Below are 23,006 nucleotides of genomic sequence, written 5' to 3'. Positions count from 1 at the left end.
CTATCCCTAGTTATGGTAAAGATGGGCGTGGCCGGGAATAGCGACAGTCATGCTTCTGTTACTCTTGTTAAGATTGGAACCAATGTTTACTCCTCAGCATTATTCCTGAAAGTAGTCTAACTGAGAATTTCAGAAGAGACGTGAGTGTCGCTAGTATCCAATCTACGAAGTATATCATAACAACGCTAACGCTAGGGGGTTTACTATTGGTAAATTTACCCTATATCCTTCATTCCTGCTACTACTGTCAGTTTCGAGTCTACTTGCAGAGTCACATGGTATTTTGTTTCTGTGGTGAATGATTTTTTCCATGCTTGATCAAGATATATGTATAATTTCATAGGTCCCAGATTTAAACTTTATACAGTTCCCGTTTTTGACAACCCGAATTCAGCAGCTGCAGTACAGTTTTGTAGTACAGATGCCTGATTATATCTTCACACATTACCGGTCTTTTAAGATGCTTAAGAAATGGCCTAGTGAAGGCAGAAGCTGAATTTATCGCTCGTTTGATTTTACAGAAAACAGAGAATTCAAGAATCACCAAATTCAGAAAGGCACTGTTCAACATATTCAAACGCAATGTATTGCAAACTTACACATAGTGTAAGCGTACAACAAGGCACCCCGTTTGACGGTACCACGCCTAATGTACACACCCACACATGCAGACACTTTTTGTAATTCAGGGTAGTGGCCCGAGCAATCACAAGAAACGAGCTTTGGAGATAATTAACATCTCCTTTCGCGTGCACAGTACAGTCGATAGCGAAATCCCTGCTGCAAAAGTTGAACAATGCTAATCACTGGGATTGTGGATTTTCGTTTCGCATTTTTGCCCTCGTTTGATGAAGCTTCTTCGTTTTAGAACTGATGCAGGTGTCGTTTTTTTTTTTTTTATCGTTATTAGCAGAGTGAGTGAGTGGGTCAACCCTGTTTGATTAACGAGTTGGCGCCGACATGGTTGCTAAGCTGCTGGGTACGCGTTTTAGATTGAGTGTTCACATTTATGGACCACTCTGCCTCCGGGAGTCCACCTCGGTTAGATGTAACGAGAGGGATAATCATGACGGTACCCAACGCTGTTGAACATTTTCGGTGTTGATGGATTACGCTGCCAGAAAGGTGGACATGGACGGATGGTTCTGGTGAGATTATTTTAGCAGGAATGCCAACGTAATTATTCCGGGTTTGAGATGAATTATGACCGTGGAGGTTTGGAAAATGACAGGATGACTAAAATGTATACCATAAGAATCAGCTACACTCAACGTTCGTTAACTTCTTTCGACCTAACAAATGGTATTCGTTATTTGAAATGCATTTCATGTGTCAACCCAGTTGTCAAATGCATTCAAAATGCTTCAGTGTTCATTTGGTTCATCTAGATTATTGGGCAGACAAATTTCCATTAGCTGGGAATTCGTTAAAATACATTTCAGGTCACAAAGGTCTTCCACTTTGCGAACTTCTAATGTATTTTGTCAAGAGAACGACGAGTTGAATACTCACTTGTACGACATCTGCGATTCAAGAAATAAGTTTTCACAAATTAAATAACTAAACTTTGGATACGCAGTACCCACGCACAAACATAAAGTTCCGCATTATTAGCATTGAACAAAAAGCATTTTGCGTCATGCTTTCAACTTGCTTCAATGCTAGAATACCTTTCCTTTTTATGGCAATGAAAATGTCATAAATTGACCTGTGTTTTTTCCCCTTGATTTGTGTTCCGCACTGAGTACCAATGCTATTAGGCTTTACTTCTCTTTCGAATCAGAGATTTTATTCCTCCGAAAAATCCAGTGGTGCTACAACAGCTGGGATTGAAACCAGGCCTTTTGGGGTGAGAGGCTATCACGCTTACCACTACACCACTGGCACCCCATAATTGAGCAGTGTTAATACTCTGTTAATAGTTGCATCCAAAAACAAGTGATATAATTACATTTATGAAAAGCTCTAAAAGATTTTTGAAACGACTCGTAAATAGTAAATGCCATTTGAACAATTCAAAGCTTCTTCAAGGCTAGTGAGTACATGCCAAAAAGTAATTACTACACGATTTTGTAGGATGAAGATCTAACTAGTAGTTGTTTATTAGCAGTACGGTCTATTCTAAGCCAGACCAATCGATGGTAACAGTGCCTCATCAAATATACATATCGTAATTAAACACAAAACCTAATGAATCATAAACCCAAGCATCTACAGAATTCGGTTCGGTTGCTACAGCATGCTTCATTGCTTGTCGGTGCTTTCCGTTCAGTTCACTGACTGTGTCATATGTCGGTGTGAAGTACATCAGCTAATGAATTTTTTAGATAATTCCCCACATGGTCTGAGAATGATTCATACGGTATTTTTACAAGATATATTCCTGATTAGGTAAATGGAAGCATGTTTTCCGTAGACTTCCATCTTTGGCTAAGAGGAATTTCTAACCAAAACCACTTTCATCAACATGAAACTACCCACCGGCCTATAATGAATCCATCACCACTCCTGCCCGAGGGCAACCAAAAGGCAACTTCATTATCTGACTTTTAAATCTGCCGTTGGCTGTCATCACCCAGATTTCATAGAATCACGCCTAATCACGAACATACGACGACGACGACGATAGACGGATGAACTCATCAAACCAGTGCAGTGACGATGCTGTGTAGCTGTCGATACGTTTATCTTGCATAGACCAGTAGGTAGGGTGAGTGACTCAATAATGGAGGTATGAACTTGATCTATTTATATTAATCAGCAATGTAACTTGTTGCTTTTCTGCTCTTTTTTACAGGAAAAATTTTCATTTTCGGAATGAACTTAAAATTTTATTGAATAAATACGCATATCTATCAAGGATATTAAATTAATGTAGTGGAATTAAATGGAAGTTATAAGTCCTTCTCTCTTCATTTATACAGCCACTCCATAGTACATATAAAGAATATAGTGGTTCTCATAATTTCATAAAATTGGTAGTTTTGTTCCTTTTTCCAAAATATTAGACCCGTATTTTTTGTCATTAGGTTGACCATTTGCATGTTAGGGTGGTTAAAAACATTGATTTCTTAACTTTTGATCCACTAGGCCGATTTCAAAGATCAAAGTTTCAAATGCAAGGTAATTAAAAATGTTTTTTAGGAAAAATATAATGATATAAAAAAATTGGGATTTCATATTTTTTTTTCTTTCATTGATTTGTTTTTCGTACTGAGTACCAATGCTACCGGTGCCAGGGAGACCGGGGACCAACGGTTTTACTTCCCTTCCGAAGGAAGACGTGATCAGAGATTGCATGCCTCAGAAAATTTCGGCGGCGCCGATTGGGATTGAACCCAAGCCTTTTGGGATGAGAAGCAATCACGACAATCACCACTACACCACCGGCACCTCTGGGATTTTATATTGAAAAGTATTGATTGTAGGGTTTTTGATCTATTTTCCGTCCTACTAAGTACAACCCGCGCTTTACCTCTCTTTTCTGAAAGAGTTTAAACAAAAAATTGAATATTTCTGGCAAAAATGACTTCGAAATTTATTCACCTTTCCATACGTACCGTTAGATTTGATAAAGAGTCACAAATTGTTGAGATATTGTTAAAATCTAACACTGCTTCTTGATTCTAAATTCGTTCTATGAGTTTTAATTCCGTCCTAACGCATTGAAACGCCATTAGATTTTCTTCGTCCTACGGATAAACGTAGAAAAAAGGGATTCGCAAGGAGCGCTTCTTTTGTTTTGACAACAATGAGCGTAAATATTTATACAATGTGCTCTAACAGGATTTATGTTGTAGCTAATGAACTAACGCATCGGAACAAATCTATTATTGATTTGTGCACAGTGAAATCATTGATATTATTGATCGTTTCTGATCGATAGAACGGAAATGGGCGATTACGACGGACTAGTGCTCTACCCTATTTGGTTTTGGGTTTTCGCTCAAATTTAGATCAAATCAAATAAGTATAGATGATGTGACTATGTAAGCTATGAATCAATGGTAGTCTAGTCGCATGGTAGTTAAGTTGCATAGGAGTATTGAGCGAAAACCCAAAACTTGATAACTTATAAAAAATTTTAAAATATTGTGCCCTCTGACTACAAACCATGAAATTCATAAAAACAAATTCAATCAATATTTTTTAATATCCTTGTATAAAATTATTTATATTTACCTTTCATTTAATATTTTGATCTTTAAATTCGGCAACGGGGTTCAAAAGTTATTAATTTTTGAAAAAAAAATGATTTTTTGGACCACTCTACCATTGAAATGGTCACCCTATTGATACAATGAAATTCTGAGAACCACTTCCAAGTAACAGTTTGGGTTTTATGAGGGTTCTGTAGACTATGATTTAGACTTGTAGAATGTTTTAAAACCTCGATAAAACTTGCAATGCTACGTGGAACTATACCGTTTTGCTATAGAATGGCTGTATGCAGGTATTCCACTAAAGGCGCCCACAATCATCAGGATTCGGATAAATTCTCCTCTTTCTATAGATGTGGTGTTCGTGTTGTTGCGATACCGACAGTTTAATGTCACACTGACACCTTTTCAGACCTTACCTAATGAGCCAAACACTTTTCAACAATGCACTAAAGATGGGAGCACAACCCAAGTAACATTTTAAGTTTTATGGAATTCTACAAAGCTATAGTTGCTACATTCATAAAACTCTGGTCAAGGCTATTTTGTCATTAATGTATCCACCAAAACCTCTTTAAGACTAGAATATGTCTAATTGGCCCACTCTGGAGAAGGTTCTGAGGGTATATTTTCGAAGCTCTTCAAGACTGATTTACTGCAAGACATTTGAAAGCTACAATAAAAGCTATTTAGCAACAATAAAAACCCTTTCTGTGCCATTTCCCCTAGCTACTTGCTAAAACCACTAGGAAAGCATCAATAAAGATAGAAAAGGATCTATGAATCCGATCATATCAAAATAATTAAAATAGAAACGGGTGATAGAAAAATCCAAATAGTTCTTATTAAGTGGCCTAGTTTTAAGTGCCTTATTAAATGTTATGTGAAATGTACGTGAAAACATAAAAAATAATCCGCTCTCGTAAAACGTTTTGCAACATTTCGCTTTTCGAACAGCTGGAAGCGCAATCGTTCCCGAAAAAGATCCCCTTCTTTCGGATGGTTACAGAAGTGCGCCATCCAACGATGCAGGGATATACGCTTGAATGAAAATTTCGAAGAGTTGATTCTTTCGCCGAATAAAATCGCAGATATGGATCAGAAACCAGCTAATCTCCGCTAACTTACAGTTTCAGTGGTTTGATGTCAGTTGTTATTTCGATTGTCATAATCTGGAGAAGGCTGGTATGTTTTTCAATTTGGATGCCAAATGGTTACTGAATTGTTACTGGGGATGTGTTAATTTCATCAAATGCGCTCTAGATTTTAGACACACTACAGTACTTTTTGAACCTGTAACTATACACAGAAAAATTATGAATTTTACCTATCGCGTAAAACCTCCCTTTGTTCAATTTTGAGCTATAGTTTGCATAAACAACGAAATGGAGATCGCAGTAGGCTGCGCTTGAAAGATGACGTGTTTTTCTTTTGCTGCGTATTTTTCGTCAGCGAATTAAGCTTTTTTTTGCCTTGAATTTGTTAATTTGTGGGCTGAAATTTAGTTGCAAGTGTTCATAAAGTTATCATTTAGTGACATATCGTGTTTTTCTTGTGGTGAGGCGTCCAGTTTTGAAGCCAAATTAGCTTAAACATGAGAGAATATAGCAAGTGAAAATAGAAACATGCAGTGACAAAAGAAAGAAGCAAGAAAAAAAAGGTCCGACTTGAGTGCTTCGGTTGACCTTGAATTTAACATCCAAAATCTACGTCGCAGCTTCAGTTCAATTGTTTGGTGTCGGTTTATTGCCTCCCGGGAGCCCGGTTCTCCGAGTTCGGATGCCACACTTTCGGCGCGTTGTTCTATTGAGAGATTCGTCACCGTGGACGAGTTTTAATCCGGTCCGATTGATGAATTAACCCGGGAAGGTGCTGATAATGTGTCCATCGCGAGTTTTAGTGGTGATTCGGTGGCAGACGTTGCTGTGAGTCAGCAAATTTTCTGTAACTGATACGGTTCCTAGGGAAAGCACTGGACGCGAACATCTTCCCAGGAATGGCAGTGAAAGACAATTTGTGTTCGAAACTACGTAACCCATGGATTGGAGGATCAAATTAACATGGTGAGACCAGTCCAAATACAATAACAAACATAAACTAAATACGTGCCAGGAACATTTTGAAGCTGGAAGTGTGTGTGTAATACTAATATCCAATTGATAGAGGTAATACATACATGCGGGGCTTATTGTAAGTGAAAGTAACCTCGGAATGGGCGTGACTCTCCAGACATTCTGAAATGGGTTGCTGGATCTGCAGTAGAGCTATCACCTTCTAACTCCCGGACTAAAACTGTCTACAATCACCATAAATACGACATTGTAGAGAGAGTTCAGGGAGGGAAATACACACACACACACACACACACACACACACACACACACACACACACACACACACACACACACACACACACACACACACACACACACACACACACACACACACACACACACACACACACACACACACACACACACACACACACACACACACACACACACGCACACACACACACACACACACACACACACACACACACACACACACACACACCGTTTTAAGGAAATCTATTTAGAGAAGATGCATAAATAACGTAAAATTTTAGGGTTTCCAGCCACGTAGAAAAATACGTTAAGCGTTTGGTACCGTTTGATGAAGCACCAATCTTGGACCCCCTTTCCTTTGAAGCGTATTTTTATACTTGGCCGGTCACCCTAAAATGCTACGTCATTTATGCATATTCCTTTATTATAAAATTTTGACCAACTTAACGATGTTTAATTGTGTTATAAGAGAATAATTGAACGATTAAAAATGCATGTTAGGGAAGATGCATAATTGACGTACACACTTAGAAATAACTGCTTTTATACGAGACGTAATCCATATTGGACGTAAATTATGAAACGTAAACAAACATTTCATGTAAAACAAAGTCTTCTCAAACCGAAACATAAGCAACTCAACGAAGAGAACGTTTGATTGAATTGATTTTCTCGTTTCTTTCAACTGATTCTTATGTCAAAAGGGCCGCTTACATGTGTCGGTCTAAGAGAACCGAAATTGACATGACTTTTTCCTAGTGTGTAGTATCTTAGGATGACCAGCCATGTAGACAAATACGCTACAAGGGGGAGGGGGTCCGAAGATTATCTTCATCAAACATCATTTTCTACATGGCGGGTCACCCTAAAATGCTACGTCATTTATGCACCTTTATTTACACCACTTATATCGAACAGCATCATTAATTCCAGTACCGTAGCTATAGGAGCACCCACAACTATAGGAGCGTTTACCCTGGCTACCTACCTAGCCTAGCAGCAGTTGATCAGCATCCCTCTTTTCACCTTCTCGCTCGTTCGATGTTGTTGGTACGAAGCAAGCGGTGGCTGATGGCTGAAAGTGAGAATAAAAAATCAGCTGCTTTTTTATCGCTCGTCCATCCCATTCAATGTTTCTTCACTCTCACTAATTCTTTATCAGCGCCGACCGTCAATGTCGTTGATATGGCAAGTAGGGGATAACAGTCCATAATGCACCCCTGGGGGTTAAAATGGCCCCGTGCGGATTTTCGTTGCTTTTCTATTACAAATTGTGAGGTTTTCAGTGCCCGAATGCTAGTTCAAGTACTGAACTAGCAATTCTGCTTGTTAAATTCCCGGATTAACAATTGGAACGCTATGACAAAGCATGTGCCATTTTAGCGGTGCGGTGCGTTTTATTCCATCCTGCCCTACCTACCTTCCTATCAACCTATGTGTGCTTCTTGTGCACGGAACACCGTTCGTCCGAAATGCCCCATCCAGGTTGAGAGGTGTACTTGACATAGCTGAATTGCTGCAGCTCCGCGACTGATGGCACGCATCATCGTCGCTCAAAAGAGAAGTACACATAGTGATTGAGTTTCTCGAAAAAACGTCAATATTGCACTTCACGTGCCACAGGGGCTAGCGATTTAGTCATGAGAAAGAGCACTTCTGGGATGATAATTGTTTACGACATTCAGATGCACATGCTATTTCATAATATCGTAAATACGAAACACATTCACAAAAAAAAAAAACTGCACTTGAAAACTATGGCAAAGCTAGTTGTCAGACCGGCATTCCGAAGAAACATACAGCAAACCTGTATCAAGACAAGGATGTTTACATCCTGATCCCTGAAGAATAACAAAAATCGGAATGAGAGAATTAATGTTCGTTTGAAGCTTCAATAAATCTGCTAAGCCAGGATTCAAATTCTAAAATCTACTAATTTTTAGTCGAATGAGTTCATTCACAAATCATTGAAGGATCGTTTTTGCAATCCATATGAAAATCACTTAGCAAAAGTTAAAAATCTTACTTTTATCTCAATAAATCAAATTTTGTGTGCAATCGTTGCACTGTTTAGCTGGCGTATATAAGACAAATTTGCGGCAGAACTTTGAATATGAGTGGTCCCTTTAGGATGTCAATGTACTTTGCGCACTGACATATAAGCGAATGATATTGATATTTTTTTTTCTTTATATTCTAACAATGTGAAGTGACATTGATATTCTAACAATGTGAAGTGACACTGATACATGTAGTGATATTTTTCAGCACTGCCTAGAACACATCAGAAATAACATGGGATACTTTCGGGAGACTAGTAGCGACTAGCAGTGATGCGGAGAAGGACAACGAGTTCACACATAGGCACGAAAATTGGACAGAAGGGTGAAGAAACAGCGAAAGTTGGTGAGATCGTTTTAAAGTTTTAATTTTTATTATTGCTCATATATGTATGTAAGGTAGCCACCATCCCTTCAAAGATCTTGTCTTGTATGCAGCTCCACTTAATAGCAAGATCAATTTGAGCTACCGATCTGAATTCACAATATCGCTGTATGAAGGGCCAAAAACGGAGGTGCGGACCCGTAAGCAGAGACACTTACACGAAATCCACGGGAATTTAAGAATCTCCTTCCAACGATACTAAGCTTCCTACAGGATGGTTTGTAAAGAAGGGCGTGTCAATCTCACTGAAACTGTTGAAGTAGAATTCACACCACCACAATCGAATCGGTAGGATAAAGAAAATGATAGCGTTGTTTATTCCCTCCTAGACTCCGGTTGTCATACCACTCCATCGTCCAGTCCCAGTTGAAATGATACCCTGATGCTCCCTCCCAACCCAGTATTTATTAATATAATGAAAATATATGTAGTGGAGAAATGAAATATATCAAAACATCAAATATGAAATAATGAATATAAATTACAAAAGTTGATATTCTTCAATGAAAATAATAATTATTTTACATATAATAAGATGCAGCTCTATGTTTCCTCAGCTCACAATATCAAGTGGATGTAACACTGAAATTTCAAGGTTATATTAAGCAAATATATATTTTTATAAACAATGCTGGGATTGGGAGGGACCATCATGGCACCCGACTATAGGGATTTTGACGGGGAGAGTGAGAATGTCAACTCTCTATTGATAACTTTTCGTGGATAAAAGGCGGGCTCTTCTCCCCACTCATTGGAATATCTTCCTGTTTGGTGGCTCGTCTTTTTGATCAATTGTGCAATCATGTTACTGGAAGAGAAGATTCTTTACTGTCCCGTAGATGCGTATAGGCAACTTGGCAAACCCAATCCGTTTTTGGCCCTTCACACAGCGACATATTGAGGACAATCAGAGGTTATTAAGCTTGATCAAGACAAACAGAGCTGTGCTACAATGGGTGATAGACCACTGTCATCATCATCATGACCATCATTGAAAATATGCATCTCAGTAACATATTTTGCTATACCTCTACATTGAATTATTACTGTCAACCGCGGAATGTAAAATTCAATAACAGTTTTGTGCAACAACAAAAATAACCGAGGCTTTTCAAAAAGGGTAGGTTTTCCCGTTTCGGCCTTAGCTAGTTCAATTCACACATTTTTAAAATAGAAACCACCATGTTTTGACGCAAGTTATATTATTGAATTGAAGTTTAAAGCTTTCTGAATAATAAAATGTTATAAAATGTTGTATTTGCATCACATTAATCTTGTTATAGGGTGTCCCAGAATGTCTAAGCGTGAAAAAAACTATAACGTAACTCTGTTTTCAGTATTTTCTTACGGTTTAACGTAGAAAATCCGAGATCCGATCAGGTATGGGGCGGATTTTTGAAACTTCAACAAGATTTTCACGTCCGGATTTTGGCGTGTTCAACCTTTGATGTTGAGGTGAGGTTATACTTGCTTTCCTTCTTACTTATCTAGATTGTTGAGGTTATTCTTCGTACACAATTTTTTTCAATGATGATTTTTCCTCATCTACATTTGACTGTATGTTTTAGTATTACTTCTACGTGAAGTCAACGATTTACATTTGTACCTTCCTTAAAAAGTTGTCCTAAGCTCTCTATTCTAATATCTATATGCAATCTTCACACTGCCGTACTCTAACGGAACTATCAACTCTATGCTTTCATCTACTCCATCTATCGTATAAAAATTACCACTACAGTCTGTTATTTGAAATTAGCATCTTCAACTCATCTACATGTTCGGGAGGAGACGAGTGTATACATTAGAGAACACTAGCGATTAACATGGGGTAGTGGTGAGTTGGTTTATTTTCTTTTAATTCCGTTATAATTACTTTCTACTTGCAGACTTCATCAGTGCCAAGTCAACACCACTGAAGAATCCATTTCTTATCTACGAGTTATAAAGGGTGATACGGTCAAAATTTGGTCAAGGGAAAACGCGTGTAAATCGGTGAAATCGTTTATTTAAAAAATCAAATTAAATTTCTTTTTCAAGTTCAATTAGTATAAAATTCAGGAAAAATATTCAGTTAGGCTTCAGCTTTTCCAAATCCGAATTGCCGGGCCTTACGCTTGACCCCTGCCATCAGATTTTGTACAGCCACCTTGTCCACCTTCTTCGCCGCAGAAAGCCAGTTTGCCTTGAACTGCTGCTCGCCCTTAGCAGTTTTTTTGGTCTTCTTTAGGTTCCGCTTGACAATAGCCCAGTATTTCTCAATTGGGCGGAGCTCTGGCGTGTTGGGAGGGTTCTTGTCCTTGGGAACCACCTGCACGTTGTTGGCGGCGTACCACTCCATGGCCTTTTTACCGTAATGGCAAGATGCCAAATCCGGCCAAAACAGTACGGAACAACCGTGTTTCTTCAGGAAAGGCAGCAGACGTTTATTCAAACACTCTTTCACGTAAATTTCTTGGTTGACAGTCCCGGAAGCTATGAAAATGCTGCTTTTCAAGCCACAGGTACAGATGGCTTGCCAAACCAGATATGTCTTTTTGACAGTTTCATGTGCTTGAAAACATTTGCTACCTTTCCCCTTCCTTTTGCCGTATAAAACTCCTGTCCCGGAAGCTGCTTGTAGTCGGCTTTGACGTAGGTTTCGTCGTCCATTACCACGCAGTCAAACTTCGTCAGCATCGTCGTGTACAGCCTCCGGGATCGCGCTTTGGCCGTCGTATTTTGTTTATCATCGCGATTTGGAGTCACTACCTTCTTGTAAGTCGATAGTCCGGCTCGTTTTTTGGCTCGATGCACGGTTGTAGACGATACACCCAGCTTATTTGCGGCATCTCGGAGAGAGAGGTTAGGGTTTCGCTTGAAACTACCGGCAACTCTCTTTGTCGTCTCAGCGGCTTCCGGTTTTCGATTTCCCCCCGATCCAGACTTCCTGGCTGTCGACAAACGTTCCCCAAACACTTTAATTACATTTGTAACGGTTGATTTGGCAACTTTTAGCGATTTTGCCAACTTTGCGTGCGTGTAGCTCGGATTTTCGCGATGCGCGAGCAAAATTTTGATACGCTGCTCTTCTTGCTCGGACGGCATTTTGACAACTGAAGAGTGAATTCCAAAATCAAAATAGGAGCAACATTCTACACACACACACCTTCAAAATGAGGGGTGTTCAGGTTTTTTAAATGCAAAATTGAAAGAAATACGTCAAGTTGATATTGACCAAATTTTGACCGTATCACCCTTTATACTAATCAATAGGTACTATAAATCAGCAGGTATCGACTGCCATGTTACAATTTACCTAACCAGGTACCTAAGTTTACTTGTAACGTTGATTAACTTTAGTTTATTTTCAGCAATGAATATTGCTTTACAGACTACCTTTATGGGATAAACATTTTTAAGCGGTGATAAAATTATAATTAATCATAAGAAATATTTTTAACGAAAACACGTATCAGAAAAAAATATGCAGCTTCATATTTACGGTGAAGTTGGGAGTTTCATATTTATATAATAAATGCGCCATCAAATACTTTAATTGAGTTATTATCAAATTTCTGGTCATATATGATTCGAAAAATCTTCTGTGTACACTCGGTTTAAGAGTTACATTTCTAACAAAAAGTTTCATGAGCTTGAGCTTGAGCTTGAGCTTGATTGACCGCCCACGGTTGCTACTCTGTTATTGCCAGATCAGCTGTAATTACACAGAGAACCAATAGACGATGCTTGGGACTAGCAATCATCCTCAATGTGTAAAAACTGGTGATCTTAAATTAGGCAATACCAGCGCCGGCCGCGCCCGAACACAGGTCAAGAAAGGAATGGGAAGGATTGTGTTGACATGACACTCGCTTTGATGGAAGCCGAGAACACCTCTGCACTTCCACGAGGAATCACTGGGATGTTGGATAAGAAGGTTGGGTTTGCAGCAGGGTTCGTTTTGGTAAACAATAAGCTGAATTGATGTCCTAACGATCATATAACGCGAAGGAGCTTGGGACTAAACCCACGGTCTTCTGCTCAGTAAGCAAAAACGTTTGCCACTAGACAGACGAGCACCTTTTTAATCACCGAGTTGCTGTTATTACCATGTAGTCATATTAACGATTGACGAATCTTGAATGTGGATGGGCCTGAGATTAGACTCATGATGTTCTGCTCAGTAAGCAAAAACGGTTGCTCTAAGGCCACCGAGCCCCTCATATCACATAATACCGTTGCTCAAATTTTTGTATTCATTCAAACCCGGAACCAACGACAACAACGAGTTTCACAAAATACACGATACACAAGCGATTTTACCATAAATCTCTTTGATATGTTAGGACCTGGGACCGCGTTTTTTTGCTCAGTAAGCAGGCCACTGTAACCGACGATCTTTCAAATCCGAAAACTAAAAACTACGAAAAAGTACTTAGGCCTTCATTAAGTTCCACTTTCACGCGACGTTCAATGTTTCAATTTGCTCTTTACGTATTGTTCAGGCTATAAATAGGCTCTTTTCAAAAGTTACGCGAGAAATACGCACAATCGTCGCCTACCTTGCAAAACTGGTTCCAAACGACAACAAAGGCATAAGCAACGATGGATTGAACTTTGCTGGCTGGTGTAGTGCTGCTGAAAAAAGATAAGTCTATTATTTTGGTTAGTGATCGTTTGGATTTGGGTCACCTCACGTTGTGTTTAGGCTAGTATAAATAAATAATACTATTTAGTCATATAAATCACCAAAGCTCATTATCTTCAGCGTTATCGGTTTTCGTTTCTGGATCTTTAGTTGCCTCTGTGATATACTTACTTGCGGCATACTATTTTGGGAGTGTACACTGAAGTCTTTTTTTACACGGTTTTTTTTTTTACGCGGTTTTTTTTTTACACGGTTTTTTTACACGGTTTTTCACGATTTACACGGTACGTTTTTAACGATTTCTCGACAACGATACAACCTATCGACTTGATTCCAATCACGTTATCCGTTTCAAGCTATTTGTAATTGAATGGCATACTTAAAAAAAATCACAATTTTTGGTGTAAATACAGAAATTTTTAAAATATGTCTATATGGACCATATCATGCTTTAATTACAAATGTCATCAAAATCCGATTTTTTTAAAACATTTAAGCATGCGAAAAATCAAAATCTCGTAGGTTTTTTTTTACACGGTTTTTTTTTACACGGACCGTATCCCCCGTGTAAAAAAAGACCTAAGTGTATATGAGCGTGTACCATGTACGGTAGCTCATCTCTCATCGTGATGGTGGGACATAGTAGACAAATTAGAGAGAAAACAAGGAGGTATTAGTATTAGTTATATGTAAACAAACAAAACAAAAGAAGAGAAGAGGAAAGAAGAGCAGACAAATAAAAAAGGGATGAAGTAGATAACAAATAAAAGAAACGTAGGCAGATTATTAGAAAAGGCATTATCCGAGACTCGGCAATCAAATGTCACTCCCGCCGAGATCTCAGCGAAACCCCCTTCCCGCCGAGACCCGCACAGCCGAGCTCGGTAGAAAAAACTAAGTGTGTAGATAGATTAGTAGGAAAATAAATAAAACTACTTTATGACTCAAAGTGCAATGGATGAGCGTTAGTTTCGGGATCATTTCAGTGTTAGAGTTATGTTAGTTTTGATCCGTAATCAGCCCTGCCGACCCCTCCAACATTAGTTGCAGGCAGTGGTTGTTAGATAATGCGGCACTGTAACTACTACTATTTTAGAGGTATGATTCGTCAAGTTTATACAACTCAATGTTACAATTGAGGCAAACTATCTATCTTACAATTACAAAAGCAAACCTAAACTTACAATTATATGCAAATGCAAAATGAAACTTGACAAATCATCCTCAATCCCCTTATTCCAGGGCCTGACGATTTGAATCTAATTTTGATCAGTGAACGGGCACCATGTGGTACATTTTCTCACCATGAACCTATCATTTCCAGCCTATCTGAACTATTTAATAAATGGAAGCCATAACATGGGTTACGCTCCCCCTAAGCGGGCCCTCCGCATCCTGTCTCTGTCTTATCTCAAATACAAAATGCCAATGGTATGAATGTATCTATATATATTGGTCAGGCTTCAGAATCGTCCAGTGGGCAGTGCGCTCTACACTCCAAGTTACCTTTTTTTTCAAATTTACCGCAAATTTGATATTTTACCCATTGAGTGTTGATTAGACACAATGAAACATTGTGACAGAAGTTGAGGTTACTAGTGTATTAAATAATCTAGGTCCTATTTAGGATTATATCAGGCATAACATTTGATAACGGCACAAAAGCATCTGTAAACAAACCTTCTAAGACCCTTTACACGCGAACCAAAGTACACCCATGCAAACCAACAACATCATCGGATAGGGGCAAATATAACCTTTCCGAAAGTGGTATTGGTTTGCGTGGGCGTACCTTGGCTCGCGTGTAAAGGGCCTTAGAAAGTTTGTTTACAAATGCCTTTGTGCCGTTATCAAATGTTATGCCTGATATCTGAAAAATCCAAATCTGGCCAACGCCCACCCTAAACCTAAACCTGTTCTATTGACAATTCAATGCAGACGTCTTTCCAAATTTGGCAGATCGACAGGTAATCGGTGAGTTACCACGATAGTTGCTATTCAACAACTCGACAACGTCCCATCGTCAACGCCTGCTATGAGAATTTCCCATTGCAGACGCCAACGAAATGACGTCATCGAGCTATCGATCAACTACCCTGGTTATCGCCTGGTACCTTATAGCACGATGCTAGGAGGCGAACCGGAAGAATCGATGAGCTGCCTCCCCCCATTTCTAACAAAAAGTTTCATGATATGAAAAATTACTTGTGATAAGAACAAAAACTCGATTCTATTAATTTGTCCTTAAGGCTCAGGATTCACAATAGCATCACCATTAATGATAGTAAAATTTTTCCACCAAAAATTAAAATCACCATTTGGATAGTAAAAAAGGAACAAACAATTAAATTGCGATTGATGAAACATTTAAGAGCTGAAGCGTAGCTTTCATTTTTCCAGATCATAGAGATAGTATATGTGTAAGCATCAGGACACATGCGACTATTAGGGTCACGCTGAAACGAAAATGTAACTGTAATGCGGCATGCAATAGATGCCAAGTTACATATTCATCATAAAAATAATGTTTCAGCGTAACATCTTTTCTGCACTAATCAAGATATTCGTAACCTTTCGGTCACTATTGTGTGGCAACGCAGTTACAGTTCAACCAATTGATAACATTAGATCGACACAGAAAGGTTACACTGTGTCATCATTGAGGCCAGATAAGTCGCATTTTATCTCGTGACAACCTGACTATGAAGCTCCCAATGACCATTGTGTGACATTAATGAGTCCTGTTACTTAGAAGGTCATGACGTAACTTCTTGTTGACTTGATATGTAACTGGATATGTTTCATGGTTACCTTCATGTAATAATTGTGTAACATGTTACTTTTTCACTATTATAAAAAGATGTTACAGGTGCTACTTGGGATGCTAAAGAGTCTCGAGTATCCGTTTCCTTGATCTCTATTAAGCAATGTTGATGGTTTATGTTTAAATATTTCTAAACTTTTTGCTACGTCTAGTTTCCAAGGCGAAGATAAACTCCGCAGGATATTAATTTTATCCTTTGTCAAATTGTGCCCCTTTGTACAGATATGTTCTGCAACCTTGGATTTAAATTCATAATGAAGTCCTTTATCCATCTCTTTGTAAGTCTTTTTTATCTCTGCGATGTGTTCCTTAAACCTTGTTTCCAAAGTAGTCTGACCAATGTAGATTTTATTGCAATCTGTACAAGAGATTTTGTAGACTCCGGCTTTCCCTAAGACATTTATCGAATCTTTTGTTGATCCTAACAGTGACTCCAGCTGATTTGTCCTGCTGCTGAATACTAAATCTGGGCCAAAACTTCTAAACATCAAAATCAAAGGTTTGGTAATGTTTTTGTCGAAATTCACCGCTTCCCGTTTTAAACCCTCAGTTACTGGTGTAAGAGTTTTACGAAGTACGCCTTAAATGATCCCTTGATCTTTTATCGATTACTGCTTGAATTGTTTTTTTCTTGATACCCATTAAGTCTAGCGATTTCAAAAATGTGAGCTATCTTCTTTGATTTGCCTGTATCGCTAAGAGGAAAAGTTTGCATCCTGTGAACCATGTGGTGAAAAACGGCCATTTTGTGTTGATGGGAATGGTTTGAAGTGCTTTGTATTTGTTGGTTTCCTATAGATTTCTAAATATAACGAAGACGTTTCCCTGATGATGAGAAGATCTAAGAAGGGGAGTTTGCTGTCTCTCTCTCTTCTTCGTGAGTAAATTTGATGTCCTTGTGAACGTTGCTCAAGGCCTCTAAAATTTTTGATAAATCTTCCTTTAGTTTGTTTATATAAATTTCTTCTGAAAATGAAATAATTTTCCACCAAGAACTCAAGTATCGTCAACCCGAGCAGGAGCAAATATCTTATTAATACTAAATTTATGTATGAAATAGCATAACTGGAAAAATATGAAAATGGCATAACTGGCTAAATATGGTTTTGATGTGCCTGACATAAGATGACATAAAAGAATTGAGACATGAGGTGTATGCGTGATAATGTTTGCACCATTAAGAAATGTCAAAATTAAAAAAAAAATCTCAAAAATTTCGTTTTCGAGTTTTTTTTTATTTATTCAAAGGGGAGATGTTTCTCAGAGTCTTAAACTATGTTAATCATCGATCGAGATTCCACTTGCTGCAATTACGGCCTCCACACGCTTCCGGAATGCACGGCAGGTTCTAATAATGTAGTGTGGATCCATTTATCTCCAGGTACGGGTCAATGTTTGTCTGAGGCTTGCTGTACTCGGGTGGCGTTTAGAACAGGCTTTGGCCTTCATGACGCACCATATTGAGTAATCCAGCGGATTATGATCGGGGCTGGATGGCGGCCACATATCTTTCGCCCAGAACGGACGATGTTCCTGCAACCACTTCTGAGTGCGGTTCGAGGTGTGGCACGGAGCCCCATCTTGTTGAAATACAACATTTGGCTTCGGACCGTACTGTTCTTTGATCCACGGAAGAACATACTTACTTAAAATCCCGATGTAGACCTCCGTGTTGACCTTCTGGCTTCTGGAATGAACACCGGGTCAATTTTTTTGCCATCGGAAGCCACCAATCCAAACACCATAACGCTAGCAGGATGCTTGGTCAGATACACGTTCTTGTGCTCGTCAGCCACGTCTTTTACCGGAAGAGAACTAATATACCGGTCGGTTCTGGAATTTGATACGGGATCGAAGGTAAACATGCTCTCGTCGGTGAACAGGATTACCGGATTTTTTCGCTTAAGAAAGTTCAAGATTTTCTTGCATCGTTCGACTCGTAGCTACCGGATGCGGTTGGTACTCATGTGAGTTTTTTTCAGTGCCCTCGACTTCGCCCCGCAATCTTCCTTTACGATCTTCCGCCATTTTCCTTATTGAACGCACTGGATTCACCCAAATCTTCCTTTTGATAGCAGCGATAAACCTCGGACGACCTGTGGCCACCTTCGCGGATAGTGGTCCTTTCTTTTCTCGGTCTTAAACCCTTTTGACGGTCCACCGGGACACTCCCACGGCGATTGTAATGTCTTTTTACGACATTTGCGCATGGTGCAACTGTCAAACTAAGTAAATCATTTTCTTTTATACACAGCCTACTACGGTATGAGCTATAGGTTACGTGCATGCAAAGAAAACCAAGGCATTGTTTGCACAGGTGAAACGGGAACCTTATTTGTACGATGGTGCAAACATTATCACGCATACGGTATTTTCTACGAATAACGAACTACTAAATAAAAAAATAAAAATCGTGTTCATTTACAGTAAATCAAACGTTAACAACGTGTGTACTAGGTATCGCAGAATTTGACACGAATTTGTCAAATGGTGCAGGGCGTGAGAAGGAGACGAGTGAGAAGTAAGTGAGTGCTAAGTGACTGAACGAGTGGTGAGAAGTGATTTAGCGTATTAACGCAACACATTTTTCCAAACTAGGTATTCAACTAGTTAATCATATTTTTACTCTTTTGGAGAGGTGACCTACAAACTACTCGTAAAGGGTGTCATCAATTCACTCTACACTACTGCAGTTATGCCTATCGCATTCCAGGAGGTATCAGAGTCAACCAATTGTTTAATTGCATAATTTTTTTTCCTAAATGGCCTTCCTTGTCACAAGCTCACTGTTCGTGATGGTGGATGTCAGCTACCTACACATAGCTCAAGTTTTCCTCCATACAATGTATATGTATATATAATTGATATATGTTGGACTTTTGGAGTGTTAAAAAACTGTTCATTTTGGTAGTTTTATTAAAAAAATAAATTATTGGAACGTGACGAAATTATAATAATATAATAAAATTTTATAATTTCGCAAAGAGGATTATAATTGACTTATAATTTTTCATCTTAAACAATTTCATCTAATTTGGAATTGCATCTTATGCAACTTCAACTTCATTTGGATATTTATACGATTTAAAACGAACATTCTTATACGATTTGTGGTGTGCTGGGATTGATGTCCTAACGATACATTGACGTACAGGAGCTTGGAATGGAACCAACGGTTTTCTGCTCAGTTAACAAAAACGTTTACCACTAGGCGAACGAGCTCCTTATATTACAACACACCACTTGTGATCCAGTTGTTGCTATTACCATGTATTCATATTAATCTAATCTATTCTAACACCAACACAGCCAGTTCTTGAAAGCATCCTGGAAAATTATGGATATACCTTCATAATTTCCCTTGTCTATTTGATATATGTTTCACATCAAAGATGCGTCACACATATCAAAACGGCCAGGCCTACTGTGCAGCATTTAAGGGGCAAGATGATTCAGAAAACATCGGGCCTGTTTAAATCGCAGATTTAAACACGATACTTCAGGATCCAATAAATGGATGAAACGTGGACATCTCGTACCGTACGTTCCGATTTTGATAATTATATTGGTTGTTGGAAGCATCAAAGCTAGAAAGGTTAAATGATGCTCCATTTTCTTCTGACGGTTGGGACATAAGCACTAACTCTTGTTCTAGCCTTTTATGGCTTATTGCTATTACCATGTATTCATATTAACAAATAAAGTGATGTATTGAGAATAAACTCATAAAGTTCTGCTTAGAAAGCAAAAGCTGCCGCTCTAAGGCCATCGAGCCTCTCATATCACATCAACATCTATAATTGAGTTGTCGTACCCGGTAGCGACGACGACGACGACGGCTATTTTTTTTTTGTTATGAGAAACTCGTCAAAGCAATCATTGGAGTGTCATGATGAAATGCTATCAAGATTTCTCGCGGAAATGAACCAGCGTCTGGCTGAAAATCTCCTTAATAAAGAAAACCAACCAACCAACCAAGATTTCTCTTGATATCAATCACCGAAAAGTTTCTACGTGACAACAAAGATCGCAACCCCTAATGACCCATTTCACCCCGGTTAGCAATAAGCCCCCGGACAGCTTATTGAAGTTTAATTCAATTTCAACATTTAGAATAAAGCACTGATTATTTAATTTGAAACACTATTAAACCCGTGCATCTGATCAGCACCACAGGTGATTAATCCAAAATGCACATCTCCCATACCATCATCATCATTGTCGTTTCAAAACACCGCTCCCACAGTGCAAAGAGTTGACCCAGTTCTTCCCAAAAAGGAAGCTTGCTTCCTTCTGCACATTCTTTAAGCAAGCAAAGGTGATGCCAAACGACGACGCAGTGTCGCGTGTACTTGTAGCTATTTTCAAGGGAGGTGTCAACATATGATATGCGCCCGCAGGCAGAAGTTAAAAGTTGAGGGGAGCTTGAAGACTAAACAACGCAATCACGTTGCACGTCGTCGTCGTCGTCGTCGTCGTCGTCGTCGGTCGTCGTGAGGGGATAGAATGAAGAAGCATGACCTACCTTGAAAGGGCACAGCTGCTGAGAATCTGCCTTCCGTCTTCGCCAGGTCAATGCTTGTACGTACTGTGGTCGTTCGTTTTGCTGCAGACTAGTTTTAAATGCAGCTACAGCCTTCCGTTTTCGATTGGTTCACTTTGTGTTTATTTATTTTTTTTCTTATTACTATTGAGAACAGCACTGCGTGCTACGATCCAAACTATCAGCGAATAAACGATGACTGGTTAGTTTTACCGCAGCATTCAGCATCCCTCTCCGCTCGCGCGTTCGTCGGGCTCGAACCTAAGTAACCAGTGAACTTCCAAGGCGAGCCACTTTGATTACCCCACGAAAAAAACTGCAGCCATTTAATGCCAATTGATCAATTGCACAGCGCCTACTTTGAATTGGGTTCTCACCAGGGCTCACACTTGCTTCATAACAATTTCTCTTTCTGATTTTAGCGCACACATGCATGCACCGCACCGCACCCCAAGGAGGTGTGTTGTTTTTACGATCACGATTATTTTTCACTATTGAGAATAATCACCCTTTCTTCACGATTCCAGTAAGAATGCGACACTATACACAATGTTCCTCACAATGTAACGGGAACGGATCCCAATTAAACTCCCACCGCTGCCCCGAAAGCCATACACTCACCAGCTGCAAATCACCAGAATACGCCTCACTGCTAATCGATTTTTCCCAGTAAACCACTTTTGTGATGTTGCCCAATTGCGACCTGCTTATCGCAACCGATTCTCTCTACACTGAAAATTAGACCCACCGCCACTTGACGTACGCCTATAAATCTTCTTTTCTGCTACCGGACGCCAGTTGGAAGATACGTCTTTCCTTGCAATTCGTCTTACATCAGTAACCTCGAAAAATTGTTCTAAAGTCCCATTCAGAATCAAACGATCCCTACAATGAAAAAACTGTATACACAACACAGCTAATAGCTACTCTATAATGGAAGAGAACACTATGGGTTGCCCAGTAATTTCCCGAAGCGTTCCAGCGACCGTTCAGCGAAACGCACGCAAAACCAATGAGCAGAGAGAGCACTGTGCAGTCACCACGAACCGCCTGCTTGCCTGCCGTGTGCTACGAAAAGTCACGCCGATATCGGTCTCGTCCCGTTCGTTCCTATGCAGCCCAGCTGAAACCAGCGAGCTGCTAGCTGCCGTGAGCACAATCCGAGCCACGACCAGCTCTCCCACCGACCCAGTCGCAACCTCTCCGAGCACGCGGCCAGCAGAGCAACAGCACAGATCCAGTGTAGTGCTTTTGAAGTGTTTACGTTTTGCGAGCCGTTCTGACAGCTGGTTGACTCCCATCCACTCAACGTGAGCTATGCTCGCGTGACTCATTCGCTCCGCAAACGACGACGGCGTCGTGGAGCATTGTCAACATCAGCACCACATTAGCAGGCGGTGGTGGTGCTTGCCTTGGCATTTGTATCAAAACAGAGAGCATAGATTGTGCGAGCGCGGGAGAAACGGAGCAACCCACCCTGGAAGCATGACAGCTGAGCTGTCTGCTGCATAGACTTTATGGAACTGAGGCATAGCTTGACATATTCTATGAGGGTAGGAAAGACGACGACGGTTCTATCATAAGATCGTGAGAGGTGGTATAGTAGTTATCCAGACAGATGCGGAGGAAGTGGTATAGCATGGTAAATGCAATTGTTCGATTGAGCCGTTACTGCGGTGGACTGTCGAATCCAAGATGGCAGTTTATGGTTAACCCTAATCACATACAACAAAGAAGATGGAAGAACATCCCAGAAATTGCGGTGGGTGGACGGTGCCTCCCTCCGCGCTATTCGGGGGACTCCTGTATTTGGTAATTTCATATATTGGATTTACTACTTCATGTTTAATGTGTATTATCTGCAAACAATGGACATAGCATAACTTGTGTTGAGCTAGTCTTTTACATTGCTGTATGCTACCATTAAGGGGGTATTCCCGATCTTTTTTTTTCAAAAAATCAAATTTTTTTTTTCACGTTTTTTTGTACTTTAGACTATATACTTTCATCCCCCCAAGCCGTTTTCCGATCAGCGAATTCGGTGTCCAGGCATAGCTGACTAATGGTAAGAACCGCCAAA

At 39.6% G+C, this 23,006-nt stretch overlaps 1 protein-coding gene across 1 annotated transcript in view; it reads right to left on the bottom strand.

Annotated features, from left to right (window-relative positions):
• The window catches only part of Syn2 (Syntrophin-like 2), a 193,969-nt gene extending 172,098 nt beyond the window's left edge, over positions 1 to 21,871 (bottom strand). The window contains exon 1 of the mRNA XM_065235911.1: positions 20,909 to 21,871. The gene's annotated coding sequence lies outside the window, so the exon portion shown is untranslated. The remainder of the gene's footprint in view (positions 1 to 20,908) is intronic.
• Between the last annotated feature and the right edge of the window lie 1,135 nt (positions 21,872 to 23,006).

This window comes from Ochlerotatus camptorhynchus, unplaced genomic scaffold (genome assembly GCF_037179485.1).
Source record: "Ochlerotatus camptorhynchus isolate MF236.1 unplaced genomic scaffold, CSIRO-AGI_Acam_v1.1 ptg000507l, whole genome shotgun sequence".
Classification (NCBI taxonomy): Eukaryota; Metazoa; Arthropoda; class Insecta; order Diptera; family Culicidae; genus Ochlerotatus; species Ochlerotatus camptorhynchus.
This window is presented reverse-complemented; position numbering and strand designations above follow the sequence as displayed.